The sequence below is a fragment of the Sphaeramia orbicularis genome, chromosome 21 (assembly GCF_902148855.1).
Source record: "Sphaeramia orbicularis chromosome 21, fSphaOr1.1, whole genome shotgun sequence".
NCBI lineage: Eukaryota > Metazoa > Chordata > Actinopteri > Kurtiformes > Apogonidae > Sphaeramia > Sphaeramia orbicularis.
Genome location: NC_043977.1, coordinates 21,811,363 through 21,816,582, shown reverse-complemented (window position 1 = coordinate 21,816,582; position 5,220 = coordinate 21,811,363).

Genomic DNA, 5,220 nt, shown 5'->3' with positions numbered 1-5,220 from the left:
AAAAAAAAAAGTTATTGAAATACTGAATAAAGATGTTTTCTTTTTTCCTGGATGCATTTTGTACCTTTACTTGATTAAATTTGCAATGGTGTCATTGAATAAAGCTTGTGCTATTTCAGTTCCCAGCAATTTCTTCTGAAAGACAGAATTCAGTCAGTTACAACTCGAGTCGACCCATGATTTTTCTTTTTTTTTTTTCTTTTTGTGTGACGACTTCAGAAACAAGCTAAAGAAAACCTGTGTGCAGATTACATACACTGACACTTACACAGGCATATCAGTCGTTTATATTAGCTATGATTAAAATGATTTTCATTGTATTTTTAGGTAATAGAAGGGGTTTCTGCAAGATGAATATAAAGACAAATGTTTTTATTTATACAGGGTTTGGCTAAATTTGCTGTAGTGGTTGTACTTTATATTTTATCAACAGCGTTATAACATTAAATTAAACTCCTTCATGATTTCAGAGAAACATGATCAAATACATTCAATAGTTAGAAAAGTCTTAATCATTATGGGCTTTGGTTTCTGTCCCTGAACCTTTAGGTGAACGTGATGTTAAAATTAAATGAATCAAGGCTGCAAAAGGAAGTAATAATTTTATGTTGTCAGTGCTCATCATTGTCCAAACACTCTCAGTCATGAGAAATAGAAATGTCTCAAAGTGTATTCACAGTCGCAGCAGAAAAAGCATTATTCAGCCTGAGGTAAAATCTAAAGTACAAAACTGATAAATTATCTCTATTTGACAAAAAAAAAAAAAAAAGTTAACTTCATGCAGATTTTTTTTTTTTAATTATTTGTGAATATACTTAACGTTTTAATCTAATGTTAACGTCCTCATGATTTAATATTAATAGTTTAATTCACACTTCACACTGTGGTAAGTATCTAGACAAATCTAAATATATCCGATATTATATATAAATATATATAATATTACAAGCACTATATCAGCAGTAACCCTGTTTGCTGCACGTGCTCAGTAAGGTATGTCTGTGATAATATAGAATGGTTTCCCTCCCACTGTGTACATGACCAGTGTTTATATAGACGAAACAAACTGAAAAGGAGATAGACTTTGTTTTACATTTAACACCTCTATTTCTTGTGCTACAGCATCATGTCAGTGTCTTAGAAAAAGCAACGGGGGTGGATGTATAGTATGCACATGTATTATACCATACCGTTTTTTTCTCTGAAATTCTAGAAGGAAAATATATTTTGCGTCTTTCACCAAATTTTTAGACAACAGCCATTTGACAGGAGGGGAAAAAAAGTGCGATAAGAGGAAAAAAAAGTTGAGTCAAACAAATTACACTCAAGTTATTAGTGGCTATTTTGTAAATATCAAAGATCCACTTGTCCCAGTGTTCTGTGCTTCATTTGCATTCTGATGAAACTGGAGTGGATGTGTGTGAACTCGGGGGTTATCTGTGGAGCTGCAGCGCTAAGCAGCCGAATCAGACAGCTTCGCAACCACATGGCTCAAGAGGATGAGCCACAGACCTCTCTCAAATCACTTCCTTCATAACAATTAAAATATGCAAAGTGATAATTTTCCTTAAGTAGCCTTAAATGTGCAATCTATTTAAATGTGAGCGAAATTGCCTAAAGCTTGCAGTGTGTGTATGTGTGGAGGAGGGGTGGGGGATAAATTATGCAAATAACAGAAAGGACTCTTGAAAGCCTAATTTTTCAGTAATAAGCATACTGTTTCATTTAATTTTTTGCCTCTTATTAAAAGTGACAGTTCTTTTGCTCTGTCTGATGGCTATATCTGACACAAGCCCATGGAACTGACTGCTAGACTAAATGGTAAAGCATTTTTGTAGCTTTTAGATGATGGTTACATTCACAAAGTAATTATGCACTAGAGAGTCCAGAAATAAGGTTTAATTACACAGTAATCGCTTCTGATGGACACTAGGAAGTGTGAGCACTGCCAGACTGCAATCCATCAATGACAAACCTCTGGCCAGTTTTAATTCCTCCTCATTTGCATCATAACCTCGGCACCAAGTTGCACAAATGCTGTTAAATGTTAATAGGACCTGTCTCTCTCCTCAAAATGGATGCTTAAGCCATTTCAATTCTCCCTTTCTCTCTATCTCTTTCTTTCACTCCCTCTCTCACCCTCTTTCCACACACACACACTGTCTCTATCTCTCACAGTCCATATCTCCTCTCTCTCGCCTCAATTCTCACATTCTCATGAGTCTTCACATAAATAGCCCCTCTTCAGAAGGAAAGCTGAGCACAGGAGACAGTGCACGGTCACTGCTGTGCTAATTGGGAGCAACATGTAAAGTTTTATCTCTTGAGTGCTAACAAACCATACAGACATGTATAATTCCTCGCCATGAGTATGTGTGTGTACGTCTGCGAGTACTATTTAGAAAGACTGTTTCTCGCAAGCCCCTCACAGCTCGAGAGCATAAAGGTTTCCTCATATGCGATATAGGCCCTCAAGTTACACCTAATCCTGATCCTAAGGTACTGGAAAAATTATGTTTTTATTAATTGAAAATTATTATTGGTGCCACAGATGTATTCCTAGCCCCTCCTCAGACATTTATAAGGTTGATTGGAGCCAGAATGTCTCATTATCAACCAATCTCCTCTATATATTATAATGCATTACTTATTATACATGGGGCATCCTGGTGTACTGTGGCGCATTTCAAAATTGTATGACAGCTTGCAACAGGTGGACATTAGACCCAATGGGCCACTTGTGTAAACAGAAAGGACTGTGTTTATTTATTGTAATAACTTGGAAAACAGCACATTTTGTACTTTACTATTCCCATAATACCCAACGCATACTACATATACTTAGGATGTGACCCTGTTAATCCCTAGGCATTCAAAGCAATTTTCATCTTGATTTGAAAAAATAATGAGATGTATGGAAACAAAGAAAAAAAATACTCTGAATTCAGTCTCTGACCCATGAATATAATTAGTGTGTGGATGTTTAGAACACAAGCTTTTGCGTATAATTCACTAAAAAAATTATAATAGATAAATAATTATAAACTAATCTTTTTTAGAATTGATTTTCAAGTGCAATTGCCCAGGAAATAATCCTTCCATCAAATGGAGCGATATTCACAGAAATAAATATATGTAAAAAAAAAAAAAAAAAGGGTTCAACTGTTTGCTGTCATTCAAAAAATGTGAGCTGATTATTTGATAAAAAATCACAGCCTACACATTGCAACCTCGTCCCTGTTACATTATTACCCGATCAAATATTACAGCCGAAAACAGATTTACAGCATATCCTTTTTCTTGATACAGAACTGCAGCTCATTAATAGAAAGCAGAAAGAAACATTCACAACTTTTTCCTGCTCAGCTGTTACAGAGAAGCTGTGGTGCCTGAGGCTGAGGCTGCCTGACTTGGGGGTGTAAAGGTCAAAATTTTCAGATTCACCAGCCTGAAACAGGCAAAGTAAGGGAAAATCTGCTGGAATCACCTGTAGTTTACAGCAGTCTGTAGCAGAACTGTCCTTCTCTTTCAGCATGCACTGAGCTCAATAACAAGCTGCACCAGTGTGATCACGTCTAATGTCCTTAGGTCGGTGCCGTCAACTAGCCACTTCCTATGTTTATAACAAATTCTGGGTTGTGTACTATAATATGGCTTTACAATTGCAGCAGACTTGCGTGTGATCTCCATGATTCACATAATTCCTTTCCACATTTTCACAAAGTGGCCAAAGTGCCATGTAGTTACCCATTACTGTGTGGTGTTCCTCGGAGAAATATAATGATGGGATCACAGACCATTCCTCTAACACTGGGCCAGTGCTGCAATTTAAAGCCAAAGGGATAACACGAGGAATTTTTATTTTCTTTTTCTCCCTTGGTCTTTATTCATTTTAGTAATTATATCACACTTAAATTGGTGTCTTTTTAGGTGTGAATATTCAATTGATGTGCTAATTAATAGCTATAAATTAAGACATAACATCAAAAGTGGCCTAAGAGTCTGGCACTAGATGTTTCATTAAAATTCTAATTACTATTTTTAATTATAAATTCCTAATTAATTGTTATATTTAGAGCTGTTATGCACTGAATGTCACCCCAAATTTAGCCAATTCAAAAAGAAAAAAAAAAGGGTGAAATTAATGACTTTTAATACAGTTCCGGCATTACTTGACTAAAAAGTTGAAATACCATCACTGACACATGGGAGCTTTAACTGGTCAGGTTGGTGGATCCCTTTAGTCTGTCTTAACCCCTGGCTGGGAACAAGAGGAGCTAATGGGGAGCAATGACAGAGGAGTACACGTCCGATAGCCACACATCTTCCAGTCAAGGCAATCATGGGAAACATAGAACGTCACTCTTTCAATTTCATCCTTTCCACTGCGCAAGCCGCCCTCTATAACGTCATTATCTCCACCAGATCTGCCGGGGCCTCTGACAGGGCCATGTTATCCAGGCACAGGGGAAATGCAAATTGATTTCATATCAGCCATGGCATTTTTAAAGCCTCCACATGTTACATAGACTGTCATTTCAGGCTGAGATATGAAAATCAGAGAGAAATGTCAAACTGTGAAGGGACTATATTATACGCTGTGTGCTGTTTACTCTGATCAGCAGCTCATAGAACAAGATACTCCTTAATGCCACGTTGTCAGCTGACGATTTAAGAGGTCTCTATTATGCTTTTGATCTGCTCGAGTGTGCTGTGGATAGTTTTCTCACCTATGAATAACACAAGTATCTACATGAATGCATATGATTAACATAAAATAGCTGCTGATTAATGTAGAGAGTTTGATCGACGTGAATAATAAGCATTTCACAAGCATGTTATTAGGATAAATAATAAAAAGTGAGCTTAACTTTCAATTGCTGGTGTCTAATATAATTTACTAGCTTTCCAGCATAACCTATTCAGAGTACACAATTACTGTCAGGCGAAAATATATAGACTGGAGGGAGGATAAAGAAAGGCAAGAGTAGAAAGCAGATGGCTAAAGATGAAGGTCAAAACCAATTGAGAAGTTTGTCAAAATTTGATGACATAAGCAATCTGTAAGCTGTTATTGCACCCAAGCTTGAGGTGTAGAGAAACATATTGAAATTACAAAAAACACTGAAGCTGCCAGCGCACTGCCAGGAATGATTGCCTCAAGTGTTGTTTTTTTCTAGCTTTGCCTCTCTGTTTTTGTCCCTTAACCCCCCCCTCCCC